The sequence below is a fragment of the Rhodnius prolixus genome, unplaced genomic scaffold (genome assembly GCF_049639745.1).
Source record: "Rhodnius prolixus isolate KJV_2025 unplaced genomic scaffold, Rpr scaffold_7, whole genome shotgun sequence".
Lineage (NCBI taxonomy): Eukaryota > Metazoa > Arthropoda > Insecta > Hemiptera > Reduviidae > Rhodnius > Rhodnius prolixus.
Genome location: NW_027411582.1, coordinates 30,143,559 through 30,164,643, shown reverse-complemented (window position 1 = coordinate 30,164,643; position 21,085 = coordinate 30,143,559). Strand labels below are relative to the sequence as shown.

Genomic DNA, 21,085 nt, shown 5'->3' with positions numbered 1-21,085 from the left:
ATCTTAGGAATTTCAAAGGATGGCTAACTTATCTAGTTTGTAAGTCAGGTTAAGTTTACTTGTAAGTTGAACAAGTGTGCCCCAGCCATATATGAAGAAACCATATCTTAGCAATTTCAAAGAATGGCTAACATATCTAGTTTTTAAGTTAGGTTAAGCTTAGTTGTAAGTTGGGAAGTGTGCCTCTGCCATATAAGAAGAAACCATATCTTAGGAATTTCAATGGATGGCTAACGTATCTAATTTGAATGTTTGGTTAACCTTAGTTGTAAGTTGGGCTGACGTGCCCCGTCCATGCGAAACATGAAGGAACAATATCTTAGGAATTTCAAAGGATGGCTAAAGTATCTAGTTCATAAGTTAGGTTAAGCTTAGTTGTAAGTTGGGCAAGTGTGCCCCTGCCATATAAGAAGAAACCATATCTTAGGAATTTAAAAGGATGGCTAAAGTATATAGTTTGTAAGTTAGGTTAAGCTTAGTTGTAAGTTGAGCAAGTGTGCCCCTGCCATATATGAAGAAACTATCTTAGGAATTTCAATGGATGGCTAACGTATCTAGTTCTTAAGTTAGGTTAAGCTTAGTTGTAAGTTGGGCAAGTGTGCCTCTGCCATATAAAAAGAAACCATATCTTAGGAATTTCAAAGGATGGCAAAAGTATCTAGTTTGTAAGCTAGTTTAAGCTTAGTTGTAAGTTGGGCAAGGGTGCTCCTGCCATATAAGAAGAAACCATATCTTACGAATTTCAAAGGATGGGTAGAGTATCTAGTTTGTAAGTTAGGTTAAGCTTAGTAGTAATTTGAGAAGAGTGCCTCTGCCATATAAGAAGTAACCATATCTTCGGAATTTAAAAGGATGGCTAAAGTATCTAGATTGTAAGCTAGGTTAAGCTTAGTTGTAAGTTGGGCAAGTGTGCTCCTTCCATATAAGAAGAAACTATATCTTAAGAATTTCAAAGGATGGCAAAAGTATCTAGTTTGTAAGTTAGGTTAAGCTTAGTTGTAAGTTGGGAAGTGTGCCTCTGCCATATAAGAAGAAACCATATCTTAGGAATTTCAAAGGATGGCGAACATATCTAGTTTGTAAGTTAGGTTAAGCTTAGTTGTAAGTTGGGCAAGTGTGCCCCTGCCATATAAGAAGAAACCATATCTTAGGAATTTAAAAGGATGGCTAAAGTATCTAGATTGGAAGCTAGGTTAAGCATAGTTGTAAGTTAGGCAAGTGTGCTCCTGCCATGTAAGAAGAAACCATATCTTAAGAATTTCAAAGATGGCAAAAGTATCTAGTTTGTAAGTTAGGTTAAGCTTAGTTGTAAGTTGGGAAGTGTGCCTCTGCCATATAAGAAGAAACCATATCTTAGGAATTTCAAAGGAATTCTAGATTATCTAGTTCATAAGTTAGGTTAAGCTTAGTTGTAAATTGGGCAAGTGTGCCCCTGCCATATAAGAAGAAACCATATCTTTGGAATTTAAAAGGATGGCTAAAGTATCTAGTTTGTAAGTTAGGTTAAGCTTAGTTGTAAGTTGAGCAATTGTGCCCCTGCCATATATGAAGAAACTTTCTTAGGGATTTCAATGGATGCCTGATGCAATTAGTTTAGAAGGTACATAGCTTAGTGAAGTGTCCGTCCTCAGAAGAAATCCATATCTTTGGAACCTCAGTAGTGGATATCAAAGTAGTTGATAAGTAGTTTTTTAAGGAAATTGTTTGGAACAAATAGTTTAATTTGTTACATACTGAGTATAATATTAATTTCAGTTCTGGTCATCTAATAAATAGATAACCTAATCTAATTTAAGTGAACACTTCAATTTTTTTTTTTTGTAGACAATTTAAGTGCTCTTGAAGTGTTGGTGTATGTATAAGTTTCAATTGTATTCGTATTTTTTTCTAAACTTAGCATTATTGGAGCATTTAAATGGCTTTTTTTCTTTTGGAACCGATAGAGTATATTTCCTGGCAATATATTTTTATTAATTAATCTTCCTTTTAATCTTAAAAAGTAGGTTGTATTTAGGTAAAAGAGTGACATTGATTGGAAGAAGAAAACGGTTGTACAGGTTGAAAGCGTACGCTGGTTTCTGAGAAACTTGTCGGGATTGTTTCATTTCAAATTAGTCTAAGGGTAGGTGAGGTAAGGGTAGTTATTGATAGCATTCTCAAAGCAATCTTATGGTTTCTACATTAATAGCTTTGCAGTCAGTCGGAAATTTGTAGGATTTTTATTTTTAATAATTGATTCACTTACTTTTACAAATTTCGATTGTAATATTGCATTTTAATAATAATTATAATTCCATTTATTTTACATATTCATATTTAATTTATATGGTGTAACTAATAGCATGATAATAGTGCATGAAAAAACTAAATCACTTCACTAATTGCATGTTCACTACTCACCTAAATGAATACTTGGAATTATAATTATTTAAAACATTTTAGTGGCCACTATAAATGTTTTTACTCGTTTTTTTAAGAGCAACTGTGAATCAATTTACACAGCCTAATTAATTATTTTAGTAGATTTATTTTAGATACACATTCTGCACAACACTTCGTGACCAAAAAACACTAGCTCCGATTTTACCCTTTACACGTTTCAGTTTTTTTTAAATTTGTTGTTTCTTGGTAGATTTGTCTAGTTTCAGACTGGGGTTTTTGTTGTTAATAATTGTCTTCTTCTTGTTTCTTGAATTTCGTTTTCTTTGTTGCTTTTGCCGACTTGGTTTTCTTCAAGTCTGTATCTTTCTGTCTTTAAGCTCCATTGTATTATGGAGTTCTACGTATCCCTATGCTTGCTTAAATGACCACCTAGAATGCGGATGTGGGTAGAAAGGCGTTCTTTGGGGAGCGAAAACTGATCTCTACCTCCTCGAGGTGCTCCCCGGGCAACTACTCCCGGGAGTAGGCTAACAGAGACAGTACATTTTTATAGCTTCAATTTAAATTTTTTCCAAATTTAATTTAAATTTAAATATAGAAATATATTCATAAATTTTAAGCGAAATGATTACAAATTAAAAATTGAGACAGTTTTAAAAGAATTGTAGAATATGAAAGTGTTATCTGGTGCAGTTTCGCGAAAGTTTCGAGATATATATGAAAAATAGCTAAAAATAATATACCTGAACTACTCCAGTTCGAACTTGAAATAAAACTAATAATATTTCGTCAAGTTATTTCTACAGCAAGCGTGTTTAATTTTTTTCTGTATTGATATCTTCTTTTCGCTTAAATTTGCCTTTTTCCTTTTATTATCAAAACTTAAATTAACTAGCGAAAAATTCATTATCAGCTAAATATACAATTTCTGTACTAATCCAGGAATCCGGGTCCTTTTTAAATCAATAATGGTTTATTTACAAAAACAAGTAAAAGTGATAAACAGAAAAATATATATCCCACCAGAATAAACATTCTGACCTGACAGAATTAAAGAAGGCCTTTTGTTAGTTTAAGTGTAGTTTATTTAGTGACGTTACACTGAAATAACTTTATAGTTTACCTAACAAATTAAACTATTCATGTTCCAAACAATTAGTTTTAAGTATAGTTAAGATAATTATTAAGATCAAGGATAATGAAAAACATCCAATGATAATGAAGATGTAGAATCAAGCTTTGATGTGGAAACCAAAAAATTTAAATGCTACTTAGTTATAAGTTAGTTTTAAGTAACGCTAATCCCAAGCTGTGTTGAGGAAAACGAACTTCGTTTAGTTAAGTTAGTTTTAAGAGGCTTTAAGTTTGTACATTGTATTATAAAAAAAGATATCTCTTACTATTTTTCTCCCTAATCCTCTTGATATTAAGCACCAGTATGACATTAAGTTTTATGACGAAGGGCAAAGCAGCTATGATATGGAAGCCAAAAATGGTTAATACGAAATAAATAAATAAGAAGCTATAGAAGTGAGCCAAATCCTGACACACAGTGATGTGGAAGTCATAGTTTTAAATTAATTAATTTTGTAAATTTGTAGCAATAAGTGTGATGCAGTGATGTGAAAACAAAAAAATTTTGTTAACATAAGTTAATTTTAGAAAAAAGCTTAAATTATTCTGGGGACATATTATTGTTTAGTTGTTAATTAGTTAAAAGATATGTTAAAGAAACGCTAATTCCATGTTGCGATAAGAAAACCAAATATCACTTAAATGCTTATTATTAATAAGTTAGTTATAAGAAACGGCTGAGATGTGGAAAAAACCCATAATTTAATCGCTAGTTAGTTAGCTAATTTTAAGAAAACGCAAGCGCTAATGCAGTGATGAGGAAACCAAACATCGTTCAGTAATTTAGTTCGTTAGATTTAAATAATAATTATAATTCTGATGCAGTGATGTGGAAACCAATATGTTTTCAAACGTAATTTAGTTATTAAGTTAGTTCAATAAGATAGTTATAATCTTCATGAGATGATGTGAACACCAAAAAATCTTTCAAATGTAGTTAATTTAGTTAGTTTACTAACTCTTAAGTAAGTATAAACCAGAAGCTGTGATGTGAAAACGGTGTAATATAATACGCAGTTACATATATGATTCGCCCATGTACCAACTTTGATGTTACACATGAGATGGATAAATAGAAAAAGGAATCTAACTCTACAATATTTTTACATATGGGACATATGTTTTTAACATTCTCATCCAGGTAAAAAAGAACTTAGTTTTAAGAATTAGTTTTAATGAGTCTGGGATGACGTTATGGATGAGCAAAGTGGATATGGATGAAGGAAAGGATTGGAAGTCCTAGAAATATTTTGGATGTAATGGTAGATGGCTTCACGGACAATGGAGAAAAGAATTTGTTCTAATCAATTTGGTGTTGGTTGAAATTGGTCCTTTCGTTGTTGCAAAATCTTAGTTTCTTTTTTTTTTACGAAAATGTTTATTGGATCTATTGTAGTTTGTATAATCTCGCATTTGCTTTGAGTGCTATAAGTTGAATTGATACTCCAAAAAATGATTCACATGGACTTTATAAAAACAATTCTTTCCTAGTGTTCCATACCCAGTCGATTATTAATCTCAATTGAATTATAATCACTGCTGCTCATCATTAAATATTTTGGGAAGCAGATTTGTAAACTCTGTTTTTATTAGTATTGACATTGACCCTCTGTATTTATCATTAGCATTTATGTATTTTATTATTTGTCTCATGGCACAGACTGTTAATTATTTAGGCATTTATTCCTTCTGAAACTCGTTATTATTGACACACGTTGGAATTTTGTAAAGTTAAAAGTTAATACTTGATTAAACTTTTCTTAGTGAATCTTTCCCTTATGTATTAGGAAGTAAGAATTGAAACTGACTATATCATAAGTGACAATAAAAACTGATAGATGGCACTAGTTTTAGTTACATTTTTAGTTGTAGTCTAGCATTAGTTTTAGAGTAGCGATAGAATTAAGTATTAGTTATAAAAGTAGATATAGGTTTAAGAATTAGTTATAGAAGTAAGTATAGTTTTAGGAATTATTTATAGTAGTAGGTACATTTTTAAGAACTAGTTATAGAAATAGGTATAGTTTTAAGAATTAGTTATAGAAGTAGGTATAGTTTTAAGCACATTTAAAGGCCATCATATCAGTTTACATCCATTGAAAAAGTTCAGGTGTTGTGAAATGCAGTTTTAATAGATAACTAACCTAATTTGTTTAAAATTCTTACTCCTCTTACATTAAGTTACTAACCTGTATAAAACTAGCTCTTACCCCAACTTCGTATAAAAGATAAGTGAATTTGAAGCTAAATTCCAGACATGCAATTTTACTCTTTTATTCCTCTAAAACTATCTGCACCTTACGCTCCTTTGCACGTTAATAAAAAAACAATTGCTAGCTTAAATGTAAGATTTAATTCTTCTAGGTTTCACTACTAATACGATATATTTTAACAGTATGGTACCATACTACTAATATACGGACGAATATAAAATAAAACGGTGCGCGTTCTGATCATATTTGTATTAGCGGGTCTTCTAGGGAACGATAAAATCGGATAAAATCCGTGAACGTGAAAACATTCGCTATTAAATATCCACCGTCCGAATTACTGTTTTATTTTAAAGAGTTAAAAAAGATTATTCGGCGTGAAGCGTGTTTGGGAAGTAATTCGGTTTGGGAAACGGAACTAAATCGGTTACCGGTGTATTTCGATAGTATGTGATCTCTAGAACATTTATATACGACATATGTCGCCAAACAATTAATTTACTGTTATAAATGGGCCAAGCAGAACTGGGTGCAGAGCATGTAGGAGTTCTAATTTAGTGAAATTGCATGTCTTACTACGAATTGAGTGCTTCAGTCTCAAACAGTCTATTTGTACGGTTTTATGTGTATACTATAATGTTGGTTAAACATTTATGTAGAATTAAAATTCTATAAAATTTCAAAAAATGTGCTTTTATTTAATACGTTCAACGTTTTGAATTTAATGTTTTGGAATAGTTTTTCTTTCTGTTGAGAGTTTAATGTTCATGGACTTGTTTTCGCTGCAGTAGATTAACAATCCATAGGGGTTAAACTCTAAATAGATGAAATCCTTTTTTTAGATTCGAAACGTGTGAAGTTAAATAAAAGTATTTTCGTTTTTATGGTTAATGTAAATTTTAAACGTATTAGTAATCAAATATTTAGAAGCACATGTACTTCTTTAATTTTTGTGTTTACTTTGACCTTGATCTGCGAAATGTGAGTAGATTGTTAGGCGAACAGAGAGCTTCGTTTTGTTTGGTTTGATTTCTTTGTGAATTCTCGATAGCTGTTCTTCAGATAAAAATGGTCCATTGTAAATTATTTGTATCTTTAAAAGCAGTTACTTTTGTTATTTGTAAATGGAAGTAAACCTGATTCCCGTGTTATGTTTCTCTGATGTTCGTTGGTTCATAGATTCTTTGTAGGCTGTTATTTCTGTTGTGCAGCCAGAACATGGAACAATCCAAACCACTGTACCACGATTACGTAAATCTATGTCTTATGAAACCCACAACTACCAAAAATTAGAATAGAATAATAATTAGTTTTCAAGTTTACTTAGTTATAAGATAAGGAAATTTTACCTATCATGACAGAAGAAAGCTATATGATTGGAATCCCAATGGGTGCCAGCTGAAATCAGTTCTAAGTTAACTTGGCTACAAGACAGAAATGAAACATTTATGTCAGATGAATCTAATATCTTTTGAATCGCAAACGCTGTTTAACCAAATTCACATTTTACGAATAATTAGTAAGTTAAGTTAGCTGTAAGTTGGACGAAATACTCCTTCAGGTCAGACGAAACCCTTATCTTAGGAATATCAACGTGTGCTAAACGTGATTAGTTAGTAAGTTAATTTAGCTGTAAGTTGGGCGAAATACACCCTCCATGTAAGACGAAACCCATATCTTTGGAACATTAATAAAAGCCACACGTGATTAGTTTGTATGGGAATAGAATGATTTAAGTTTATTGTCTAGTGTGCGATATTAGTCCAATGAGTACTGTTTTTTATTCACATCATCTGCAGTTAGTTTAGTTAGATTAAATAGTTTTTAGTTAGCATAATTATAAGTTGGGAGAATGCACCTTCCATATTAGAAGAAACCATATCTAAAGAACATAAACGGATGCCTTAGTAATTAGTTTATATGCTAGTTTAGTTGAAGAAACCATATCTTAGGAATTACAAAGGATAGCTAAAGTATCTAGTTTGTAAGTTAGGTTAAGATTAGTTGAAAGTTGGGCAAGTGTGCCCCTGCCATATAAGAAGAAACCATATCTTAGGAATCTCAATGGATTGCATAAGTATCTAGTTTATAAGTTAAGTTAGTTTTAAGTTGGGCAGTAAGCCCCTGCAATATGAGAAGAAACCATATTTTAGGAATTTCAAAGGATGGCTAGAGTATCTAGTTTGTAAGTTAGGTTAAGCTTAGTAGTAAGTTGGGAAGTGTGCCTCTGCCATATAAGAAGAAACCATATCTTTGGAATTTAAAAGGATGGCTAAAGTATCTAGATTGGAAGCTAGGTTAAGCTTAGTTGTAAGTTAGGCAAGTGTGCTCCTGCCATGTAAGAAAAAACCATATCTTAAGAATTTCAAAGATGGCAAAAGTATCTAGTTTGTAAGTTAGGTTAAGCTTAGTTGTAAGTTGGGAAAGTGTGCCCCTGCCATATAAGAAGAAACCATATCTCAGGAATTTCAATGGATGGCTAATGTATCTAGTTTGTAAGTTAGGTTAAGTTTAGTTATAAGTTGGGCAAGTGTGCCCCTGCCATATATGAAGAAACCATATCTTAGGAATTTCAAAGGATGGCTAAAGTATCTAGATTGTATGCTACGTTAAGCTTAGTTGTAAGTTGGGCAAGTGTGCCCCTGCCATATATGAAGAAACCATATCTTAGGAATTTCAAAAGGATGGCTATAGTATCTAGTTTGTAAGTTAGGTTAAGCTTAGTTGTAAGTTGGGCAAGTGTGCCCCTGCCATATAAGAAGAAACCATATCTTAGGAATTTCAAAGGATGGCTAATGTATCTAGTTTGTAAGTTAGGTTAAGTTTAGTTATAAGTTGGGCAAGTGTGCCCCTGCCATATATGAAGAAACCATATCTTAGGAATTTCAAAGGATGGCTAAAGTATTTGGTTTGTAAGTAAGGTTAAGCTCAGTTGTAAATTGGGCAAATGTGCCCCTGCCATATATGAAGAAACTATCTTAGGAATTTCAATGGATGGCTAAAGTAACCAGTTTATATGTTAGGTCAACCTTAGTTGTAAGTTGTTCAAGGGTGCCCCCGCCATATATGAAGAAACCATATCTTAGGAATTTCTAAGGATGGCTAAAGTATCTAGTTTGTATGTTAGGTTAAGCTTAGTTGTAAGTTGGGCAAGTGTGCCCCTGCCATATATGAAGAAACCATATCTTAGGAATTTCAAAGGATGGCTAAAGTATCTAGATTGTATGCTACGTTAAGCTTAGTTGTAAGTTGGGCAAGTGTGCCCCTGCCATATATGAAGAAACCATATCTTAGGAATTTCAAAAGGATGGCTATAGTATCTAGTTTGTAAGTTAGGTTAAGCTTAGTTGTAAGTTGGGCAAGTGTGCCCCTGCCATATATGAAGAAACCATATCTTAGGAATTTCAAAAGGCTGGCTAAAGTATCTAGTTTGTAAGTTAGCTTAAGCTTAGTTGTAAGTTGGGCAAGTGTGCCCCTGCCATATAAGAAGAAACCATATTTCAGGAATTTCAATGGATGCCTGATGCAATTAGTTTAGAATGTAGCTTAGTTTTAACTTAGTGTAGTGTCTGTCCTTCAGCTCAGAAGAAAACCATATCTTTGAAACCTCAGTAGTGAATCTCAAAGTAGTTGATAAGTAGTTTTTTAAGGAAATTGTTTGGAACAAATAGTTTAATTAGTTACATACTGACTATAATAGTAATTTTAGTGCAGGTCATCTAATAAATACATAACTCAAACTAATTTTAGTGAACACCAATTTTTTTTTGTAGACAGTTTAAGTGCTCTTGAAGTGTTGGTGTATGTATAAGTTTCAATTGTATTCGTATTTTTTTCTACACTCAGCATTATTGGTGCATTTAAATGGCTTTTTTTCTTTTGGTACAGATAGAGTATATTTCCTGGTAATATATTTTTATTAATTAATCTTCGTTTTAATCTTAAAAAGAAGGTTTTATTTTGGTAAAAGAGTGACATTGATTGGAAGAAGAAAACGGTTGAACAGGTTGAAAGCGTACGCTGGTTTCTGAGAAATTTGTCGGGATGGTTTCATTTCAAATTCGTCTGAGGGTAGGTAAAGGTAGTTATTGATAGCATTCTCAAAGCAATCTTATGGTTTCTACATTAACAGCTTTGCAGTCAGTCGGAAATTTGTAGGACTTTTATTTTTAATAATTGATTCACTTACTTTTACAAATTTCGATTGTAATATTGCATTTTAATAATAATTATAATTCCACTTATTTTACATTTTCATATTTAATTTATATGGTGTAACTAATAGCATGATAATAGTGCATGAATAAACTAAATCATTTCACTAATTGCATGTTCACTACTCACCTAAATGAATACTTGGAATTATAATTATTTAAAACTTTTTAGTGGCCACTAACAATGTTTTTACTCGGTTTTTTAAGAGCAACTGTGAATCAATTTACACAGCCTAATTAATTATTTTAGTAGATTTATTTTAGATACACATTCTGCACAACACTTCGTGCCGAAAAAAACACTGGCTCCGATTTTACCTATTACACGTTTCATTTTTTTTAATTTGTTGTTTGTTGGTAGATTTGTCTAGTTTCAGACTGGGGTTTTTGTTGTTAATAATTGTCTTCTTCTTGTTTCTTGAATTTCGTTTTCTTTGTTGCTTTTGCCGACTTGGTTTTCTTCAAGCCTGAATCTTTTTGTAAGCCCAATTACCCACCAGTCCAAAAACCCCTTTTTTTCTGAACGCATTTCTAATTATCCCCTTATTTCCCTAATTGCCCCATTCTATATATAACCTAGAAATCTAGGTTTACGTCATTCTAGTCACTGGTCTATGCAGACAGATCTCCCTGTATATCCCTCAATCACTAAACGATTGATTTACCCTATTCCCTTTTCCTCCAATTTTTTCCAAACCATTTTTACAAGCTCCATTGTATTATGGAGTTCTACGTATCCCTATGCCTGCTTAAATGACCACCTAGAATGCGGATGTGGGTAGAAAGGCGTTCTTTGGGGAGCGAAAACTGATCTCTACCTCCTCGTGGTGCTCCCCGGGCAACTACTCCCGGGAGTAGGCTAACAGAGACAGTACATTTTTTAAAGCTCAAATGAAGCTTCAATTTAAATTTTTTCCAAATGTAATTAAACTTTAAATTAAATTAAATTAAACTTTTAGACAATTTTTTACTCCACTTCTTTAACTTCTTATAAAAATTGTAAGTTTTTATTGATTTACTTATGTACATTTTAGTTACGTCAATTGAAAATAGTGAAATATCAATACATCTTAAGGAGATTTATTAAGAATTTTGGTCGCTTGTTGTACCAAAATTATCGTCCCATAATTATTAAAATACTTTCATAAGATTGGTTGGTTCTTTTATACTTGTGAAGGGAACGAAATTTATAAATATATTACTTTGGTATTTGCTCTATTTAAATCAAAGACTAAATCAGAAATTGAAGTCCTTATTTTTGAATAAAAGAAATTGGGCCACCTTATTAGAAATTTTATAAATCCTGTTCTTATGTTAAAATTAGGAATGGAAAGAAACTTGACGTATTAAGATCATGCCAGTACTTTCTAGCGACAATTGATTGAACTAAAAAGATGTAATCACTTAGGAATTAGTTTCAAGGATCACCGCTAGGTAGCATGTATATCTACTTTTACACTATTAAAATAAACATTAAATAACCTCCTTGACCAAACAACTGTCCGGAAAGTCAGTTGGGTAAAAAGGTAGTACGGTTTTGTCCAAATATTCTCTATATTATGTAGCAACAGTAATAATTTGCTTTATTTATTAAATATTCTTCATCCATGATGATAAGTTAGTATTTTAAAAAGAAGTTTTCCTCTAACAAAATTTCCTGTATACCTCATAATTTGATGTTTTCTTTTTACTTAGGATTGATAGTTTTAAGTTGATGCTGCTGTAACTAAGTGAGTGAGAACTTTACATACCTTAGAAAACTGATTGTATTATCTATTTGCATTAAGCGATAACTTCCTAGGAAATTAAAAAACTTGTTTTTGCTTCATTACTACGTTAATGACTTCTTGCAGGTAAGCAATATAATTTTTTGTGTATACTTTTATTTTGAATTACGAGTTGATGTGATTAGAAGTGTTTATGAAATTGACATGTTTCCAAGACAGTTGATAGTAGATGCATTTTAAGTGTAAGTGTGTAATTTTAAAAAGTTGATTTTACTCTTCATTATTTTGTTTCATAAAAATGTTTCAGCGGTCATAAGTAGGTAGATTTAGTTCGCAACATGGTAATACTTTATTACTGTAAAAATAAATTGCAAATTACGATTATTTATTTGGGAATTATGAACTTCCACGTAAATATTCACATTTCTCTCATTTAAAGGGGAGAGTAATCTCCACGAAATTTAAATTAATAATGTAAAGTTAAATAACGTCCTATAATTATGGACCTTGCATTTTGCAAGGTTCGCACCACTAGATTTAACTTATTGAAAATTGATTTTTATCGAAATGTTTGTAAATTACAATGAAAACAATGGTATAAATAATAGTTTATATAATGTTTATTTTTGTTCTCAGCGTTCTTTCGACATTCTAATGATAATTCTGAACTAGTTCAATCCAAAAAAATGGCTGGGTTGATAACATTGATGACATTTTTTGCTGTGTAACACATTTTAACTCCTTCAGCAATAGTAAGTACATGTTTTCTGGTTACAGCATGTTGTTTCTCAGTTAAGATATGTCGTATTATCTAAAGTTAAATAATAAAGTTTACAGTAATAGATTAGATACCTAGAAAGTGCAATGATTTGCCTAAATTTAAACTATCAAGAAGATACATGAACTTGGAATGTAGATTTACGTTTAAAAAAAAAAGTGCTTCTGCTTACATCTTTAATGAGTCTCTATCATCTTAAGTTTTTTGTGATCAAATTAGTTTACTGAAGTGAATTATTGTCATAAACTTTAGGGTTGCACACATTGTACATTCAGTATATTTAATTATATGATATGATTGGTCTTTTTACTTCTTCAAAACTATACTTTTTGCAACAGTTAAATCAAGTATCTCAAACTGGCAGATGGGGCGTGTCGTCTTCCGCTATTGTAACCCTCTTCATTATTTTGAAGGATCCTTCTGTACTTTCAGCAAGTACGACCGTATTTACGAGGTAATTCGCATCCCTTCTATTTTGATAATAAACTAAACTAGATTCTCTAATTGTGGAACTGTTCTTCAAGTATTCTTATCTATTATTTACTACGTTCAGAGTAATAATACGAAAACTAAAACTTTGTTCTTATACAATTTTATCTTTGTAGGTAAAAAAAAAGTTTTATTATTTTTGAAAAGGAAAAATAATAAGTATGTTTTTGAAAATATATTTCATTTTCTTTGAAAGAAAGGGTTAGGAACTTTAAAAAATGATTTAAACTTTCATATCAATGCTTTAGTTTAATTGCAGTCACATTTATTTAATTTTTATGAATACATAATCAATTATTATAAATGTTTTTTTTTTCGTAGGTTCTTAATTCAAGCTAAACTCAGTAAAATCTTATTATTTTAAGTACATAAGTATTGTTGATTGTACATAATGTTGATTTTCAGATTAAATACCTCTGATACTGGAGTACTGCCTGCAAAACTGTTCATCAATAGAAGCCCAAGTGAAATAGACGTAAATCATCTATCCTAGGAGATTTTTGTGAAGAATCAATTAATAAAACAAGTGTTTTGTAGTTAATATATGTAATATGCACGTTAATTTCACAATGTAATGTTAGAGTTTTTACTTTAAATTGCAAGTTCTTTGTTTTTAATAAAAGGCTTAATTTGTTTGCTGTATAAAAAAAAAATATAAATTTAAAAAAAGAATCTTATTTATTCTCCTTTTCATCTCAAATAAAAAAATAGGAAAAGTTCAAAAACTTCGATAGCGAACAGACAACAGGATGAAAGAAATAATTTCCAAAAATAAAAATAAACTGTTAAAGATGTTTTATTAACATGTTTGTACAGATTTATTGTTAAAAAGCGTTTAATTTAAAAAAAGAATCAAAAAGAAAACCTGAAAAAAGGTTAGAAGTAGCTGCGAGAGTGGAAGGAATAAAAAAGAAAACCTTTAAAAAAGTTTAAAAAACCATTGGAGATAGTCTCTTACCATAATTACTCACTGTAATGTTGCTGTTTATGCTTTGATTATTAATATTATAGGCAATCGTCGTTGCATATGTTAGGTCGATCTGTTTTGAAAATCAAGAAGTAAAAACCATTGGAAAAAGTAGAATTCGTCTTCTACTTTCACCCGAACGCTCCTGTTTAGTATTTGAATTTTTTATTGAGGCCAATGGTAATATGTACATATAGGTACGATCTTTTGTTAAAAGTAAGAGGTAAAAAGCTATAGAAAAAGTCAATTGCCGTCTAATTTTGCTTATTTGATAATTAGTATTATGATCAATGCTAGATTGTTATTGTAAAGTCTATCATTTCTGAAAAACAATAAAGTAAAAAGGAATTAGAAAAATTGAACGTTTATCCCAATTTCACTGAGATGTATGTATGGTAATATATTTTGTATTTGAGAGTTAATATTAAGGATGTAAAAATGTAGATGTAGGTACTTTTTTTTTAAGTATTAAGAAATAACCATTGGAAAAAGTGGAAATGGTCTCCTAATTTCAGTGGAATGCTGATGTTTCTGCATTTTATAGTTCCTATAAAGTCTAATGATACATTATACATATTGGGACGATCTCTTTTATTAATCAAGAAGTAAAAACTATTGGAAAAAGTGGAAATGGTCTCGCAATTTCACTGAAATTCAGTGATTTCGTATATGATAGATAATAATAAAGTCAATGCTAAATTATAAATGTAGGATCGATCTATTTTGAAAAATAAAAAGTAAAATCCATCAGAAAAAGCTTAATTTATTTCTTTATTTCACATGAATCCAGCTGTTTCCATGTTTGATAAGCCATTACAAGATTGTGCAAATTAGCTTGTTCTATTTTGAAAAACAAGAAGTAAAAGCCATTGGAAAAAGTGGAAATCGTCTTCTAATTTCACTCGAACACTCCTACTTCGTATTTGATTGTTAATATTAAGACCGGCGTAAGAATTTTCATGTAGGTTCAAACTTCTTTTAAAATTATGAAGTAAAAACCATTGGAAAAAGTAGAAATCGTCTTCAAATTTCACACGGAAACTCCTGTTTCGTATTAGATATTTATTTAGGCTGATGTTACAATGTACTAGTAGGTACGATCTTTTTAAAAGTGAAAAGTAAAAACGATTGTTTTCTTGCCTAATTTCGCCTGAATACTGCTGTTTCTGTATTTAATTGTTAATAATACGGTCAATGCTAGATATGTTGAGTCGATCTATTTTGAAAAGTAAGAAGTAAAACCCATTAGAAAACGTTGAATTTATTTATTTATTTCACATGAATCCAGCTGTTTCTGCATTAGATAATTAATATTAAAGACAATGCTGGATTGTACAAGTAGGACGTTCTATTTTGAAATTCAAGTAAAAACCATTGGAAAAGGAAATCGTCTTCTAATTTCACTCGAAAACACCTGTTTCGTATTTGATAGTTAATATTAAAGCAGGTGTATGAATGTAAATGAAGGTTCGATCTTTTTTTAACAAGAAAGCATAAAAACCATTGGAAAAAGTTGATGTTCTTGCCTAATTTCCCTGAATATTGCTGTTTCTGTATTTGATTGTTAATAATAAAGTCATTTCAAATTGGTAAATTTTGGATTGTTGTGTTTTGCAAAACAAGAGATAAAAACCATTGGAAAAAGTGGAAATAATCTCTTAATTTCATTTTAATGCTGCTGTTTCTGCATTTGATAGTTAATTGTACTTGATTGTATTGGATATAGAAGAAACTGTCTCCAGGAAGACTGCTGATCCACTTTTTCCAATGGGTTTTCTTTCTTGTTTCCCAAAATTGATTGATCTAGCTTACATAATCTACCCTTGGTCTTAAAATTAACTTTTAAATACGGAAACATAAGTATTCTAGTGAAATTATGAGTAATGAGTAATGTACCTTTTCTAATCATTTTTACTTCAGGTTTTTACAATAGATCGACCTAGCTTACACAATCTAGCCCTGGTCTTAATAATTACTATCAAATACAGAAACCGGTGAAAAATACAGTTCCTGAGTAATTAGGAGAAAAATTAATCATATTACTCATTTCACATTTTTTGACATATTCATCCATATTTTATTTAACAATAATTATTTCGCAGTGAAAATGCTATATTTTAAATTTCGTTCCCCCTCCTCCGTATAAAATACATTTCTAACTTTTCCGCACTAAATATTACTTGTCCAGAACTGAAACACATAAAAACAATCATTTTAACGAGTACTAAATTTCAATTATTTTAATTAATAAATTTTACAAATGTTTGACAATTCGTTAATATTTTGGATAACACTACTTAACCTCTCTTACACTGTCTGAGCAGTAAGTGTAGTGCGGCATAAGAGCATAATTGGAGTGGAATTGCTTACCCTAAGCTGGATATTCTACTTCTGAGATGGTTGAAAATTAAAATAGTGTTGTTTACTGCGGACGTAACCTGATCCTCATCAGATTAGTAAATTCTTAAGCCTTTACGAAGACCTGTAAATGGTAAAGTTCGAGAAGTGTAAGTTCTATATCGAAGTGAACTAACCAAAACCACAAGACAAGATTCCAAGACGAGGAAGGTGAGTACGATAAGCTTAATTTGATTGTAGAACGAGTTAGACCTGAACATAATATTGACTACTTATATTACATTAACAGTATAACTAAGGTGTCATTTAATCGACTACTTAGATTTAATAAAAGAAAAAAAAACTTACTTAATATTAGGTAACCTACCTCAAACTTTCCAGTCAAACTAGACGAGAATTCCTAATTTTTTCATTAATGTTGGAATGTTTATACATTCATTTTTCAGACGTAACTTCATATCCCGGTGTGAACATTCCACTTCTTGCTTTATAATTAAATGTATTAAGCGGAAATCGTAATTTTTTTTTTTTTTTTTTTTTTTTTTGGCGCATCGACGTCTGTGGCCATTAGCGCCAAATCGTAATATTTGCATTAAAATTATTCAAGAATTTTTTATTTTTCCATTCATTTTGCAATTGTAACTTCAAATGCGACTACCCTGTGTGAACAGTCTATCTGTGGCTTAGTTATTTATTCACCGAAGCCAAAATCTCAATCTTTCCAGTAACTGTAGACGAAATTTCCTAATTTTTTCACTAATATTGCAATCGCATCTAAAAATTCAGACTACCCTGATTATATATTCCACATTTGGCTCAACTATTAACACACTGAAGCAGAAATCCTAATACTTGTAACTCTAAACGGGAATTCCTAATTTTTTCATTAATTCTGGAGTGTTAACTTCCATTCGGGCTACCCTGAGTGTACATTTCACCTCTAGCTTGATAATGAAATGTGTAAAGCAGAAATTTCAATCTATCCAAACAAACTAGACGAGAATTCATTCTTTTTCATTTTATTTTGTACTCGTAACTTCAAATGCGGCCGTCCCTTCGTGTACAACCAAAGTTTGGTTTTGTTATTTATACAATAAAGTAGAAATCTCAATCATTCTAGTCAAACAAGATGAGAACTCCTTATTTTGTCATTAATTTTGCAATCATAATTTCAAATTCTGGGCTACCCTGTGTATACATTCCACCTCTGGCCTAATTTCTCCAGTTAAACTAGACGAGATTTTTTTTGTTTTTATTAATTTTACAATCGTAACTTCGAATTTGGGCTACCCTGTATTTACATTCCACCTCTGTCGTAGTTATTAATACGCGAAAGCAGAAATCTTATTCTTTTGCACAAAAGTAAAGGAGTTGTTCTCAATTTTCTATTAATTTTGCAATGGTAATTTGGAATGTTGGCTACTCGGTGTAAATGAAGAATACTCCTCTGTCTTAGTTATTAAAAGTATGAAGGAGAACATCGCAGACATTGCAGATTACTTATCAAAAAAATTTCTAGTTCAACCGAATAAATAAAATGTAGAATAAGACTAAGAACGCTCCTTTGGAGAAATCCAATCTGGGCCACTTGTAAGTCTTATAATGCATTGATTATTTTAATGTAGAATCGGTCATTCTCATTTAATTAAATTTTGTACTTTATGAACCAATTTCATAAGGTTTCTGTTTTATAAAAACTGAAGTGTTTCTGCAACGGATAGAAATGTAAATATTAGAAATATGCAAACAGAAAGCCATTCACAATGCTTGAATATACCAGCATATGCATGTTCTTCGCTGATTAAAAGTTTTCCTTTAAAGATTTTACGCATTTTTTAAATGATTAGAATCGCATATCCATTCATATTTTACTTAACAATAATTATTTGGAAGTGAAAATGCAATAATGTCCATGTTTTAAACTTAAATTCTCGCGCCTCCCTCGTATAAAATACATTTCCAACTTTTCAGTTATAAAATACTACTCGCATAGAATTAAAAAAAACAAAAACATTCTTTTAACGTGTACTAGAATTCAATTATTTTAATTAATAATTTTTACAAATGTTTGACAATCCGTTAATATTTTGGATAACAGCACGTAACCTCCCTTACTCAGTCTGCTCAGTTAGTTAGAGTAGAGCGGCCCGGGGAGAGGAGTGTAGCCGAAGTCCTTTCCCTAATCTGGTTAGTCTACTACTGAGATGGTTGAAAGACCGAAACCGATAAGGGGTGTAATAAAAATACGACGCACTATGGACTAAATTACAAATATTATTACGCACTGCGGACGTAACCTCTTTTTCATAAGACTAATAAATTTATATGCCTTTACGAAGACCTATAAAAAAAGTAAGGTTCGAGAAGTGTTAGTTCTATATGGAAGTGAAGTAACGAAAACCACAAGTCAAGATTCTAAGACGAGGAAGATGAGTAGGGTAAGCTTAATTCGCTTGTAGTACGAGTTAGATCTGTACATGAAATTGACTACTTATATTACATTAACAGTATAACTGAGGAGTCATTAAAACAACAGACATAGATTTAATAAAAAGGAACCTTATGATATTAAGTAACCTACGTAGGTAATGATTTTTGACTTTTTGTAACAAGAATGAAGAAGGTAGCAGTGCCTACAAGCAGGAGTAGAATGAGAAGTCTGGAGCAAGTGTTGTGTGAACAAGACCTTTCCTTTTGTATCGGCTTCATAAGGTATTTTGCTTATTTTTGTCACTTGACCCTTTAATTTTTCACTGTTACTTTAATATCCACCAAGCACTCGTTACTATTCATACTTTTTGTTGCCTATAATAATTACAAGTTGTTATGCAGAAATCATGGGGTACTACTACCTTTCCAATTGTCAACGAATTCACTCTCCCCAATCAAAAATCTTTCGGAAAATAGTAAATGCTCTTCTGTTCGCATTGATCTTATTATTCGCGTTGTTAATGACCTCAAACTTTTTGTCCTGTATCTAGGAAAATCCTTTTTTCCCGATTTTATTTTATTGTTTTGAGGAAGCTCTTAAAATTCTATAATATTTAACATGTGAAATATAGAATTACTTCATTATTATGTTTAAGGAAAAGTTTTATATTTAAAGAAAATTTCAATTCGTATGTTGTGACGAGAATTCGTGAATGCTCCTACTCATGTTTAATTTAATATTTTTTTCAGTTCATGGGGCGCTAACATCAATCGGCTTGTTGTAATCTTGCAGCTCCGTTAAGCTCAGCTTTTACCAGAGATGAATTTTTAAGGGTCCTTCTGTAATTCCAGCAGCACGACCATTTTTAATATGAAGTTTTTTCGCATCCAGGTAAGTCTTATCTTATTATTTATTATTTTAGGAGTGATACAACAAGACCCAAAACTTTTTTCATACAAATTATTCTTTTTTTGTATCTGAAAGAAGTTTTAATTTTTGTTGATTGTAGGTAGCAGTAATTTAATTGAAAAATTCAACATCAAACGCAAGTGAATTCTGCATAATTTTTCCAATCACTATTTTTATTCAAGCTAATAATTTTTTAATTAATTTTCAAAAATTATTTCGTAATAATAATGCTAGTAGATTGTGTTATTTTATTTTTTCAATCAAATTAATTTTTTTCCTGAGGAATGTGAGTTTTTTAGAAATATATTTCATTATCATTGAATGAAAAGATTTAGGTTTAAAAAAATAAATAAATTCTTTAGTTTAATTACATTTGTCTTTATTTAATCTTTTTTCCTACATAAATTGTTACAGATGTGTTTCTATAGCTTCTTATGCTAGGTGCAATTCATTACATTTTAATTACAATAATCTTAATTTTCAGGATTAAATACTGGGAATTCCAGAGTACTGCCTGCAAAACTGTCCAACAATGGAAGCCCAAGTGAAAAAGACGTAACACATCAATCCAGTCCCACTAATTTGGTTAGGAATCTATTAAAAATGATATGAACCATCGAAGCGACAACATCTCCTTCACTCATGATTCTTTGGGATAGAGGTGATGAATGTTAGACTAGACTAGATAACAAACGTTTGGAGAGACAGAGCGACCTACCCCTCTGCATTACTCAAGTCGTACTGACGAGAATCTGTGCTGTTGCCGTTTATATAGAGGAAGGTTACAGCACTGCTACCTAGTGGCAAATTCTGATTAACTAAACTTATATAGAAGTGTCTCACACTCATATTTAACCATGTTGACGACTCACTAAGCTTATATAGATTCATCTTACACTCACATTTAACTACGTTAGAAACTCACTAGACTTATGTAGTAGGTTCAACTTACACTCATATTTAACCCTGTTTGCATCTTACTAGACTTATACAGGACTATCTTACACTCGCTCTTAGCTTATTATTTTACCGCTTCACATGTAACCTATTTATTATTATTAAACATTTTTTTATTTATTTATTGATTTACATTGAAAATTTAACCAAATGTATAGCCTTGGTCTAACCTATTTATTAATTTGTTTACTTTTGTCAATGTATATACAAAAAAAAAGAAAAGTATTCTACGTTCCAAGCACACCTGTTGCTTTAGAATTTGAAAAAATACATAAAAAAACAAAAAGTGAAACCTTTTCTAAGTTCACATATTTATTTTTCGAGGTTTTCGCTTTAAATGATAAAATATTTTTAATTTTTTTAAATATATATTGACAAAATTAACAAATAGGATACAAGTTACACGGTAAAAAATAAGATAAATATGATTGTAATGTGGTCCTCTATAAGTTTTGTGAGTCACCAACTTGGTTAAAAGTGTGTGTAAGGTGGTCCTATATAAGTCTTGTGAGTCACCAACTTGGTTAGA

General features: G+C 30.9%; 2 long non-coding RNA genes across 3 annotated transcripts; both read left to right on the top strand.

Annotated features, from left to right (window-relative positions):
* The first annotated feature begins 10,883 nt into the window (after nucleotides 1-10,883).
* Nucleotides 10,884-13,606, top strand: LOC141447367 (uncharacterized). 2 transcript variants are annotated; one of them, XR_012454278.1, is made up of 5 exons: nucleotides 10,884-11,557; nucleotides 11,636-11,793; nucleotides 12,304-12,419; nucleotides 12,784-12,899; nucleotides 13,340-13,606. It is a non-coding gene; the product is annotated as an uncharacterized lncRNA (long non-coding RNA). The 2 variants fall into 2 exon arrangements; XR_012454277.1 differs by lacking the exon at nucleotides 12,784-12,899 and having other exon boundaries at nucleotides 10,885-11,557.
* A 2,516-nt stretch (nucleotides 13,607-16,122) lies between these two features.
* Nucleotides 16,123-20,635, top strand: LOC141447366 (uncharacterized). Its single transcript, XR_012454276.1, has 4 exons — nucleotides 16,123-16,469; nucleotides 18,873-18,971; nucleotides 19,440-19,581; nucleotides 20,084-20,635. It is a non-coding gene; the product is annotated as an uncharacterized lncRNA (long non-coding RNA).
* The last annotated feature ends 450 nt before the right edge of the window (nucleotides 20,636-21,085 follow it).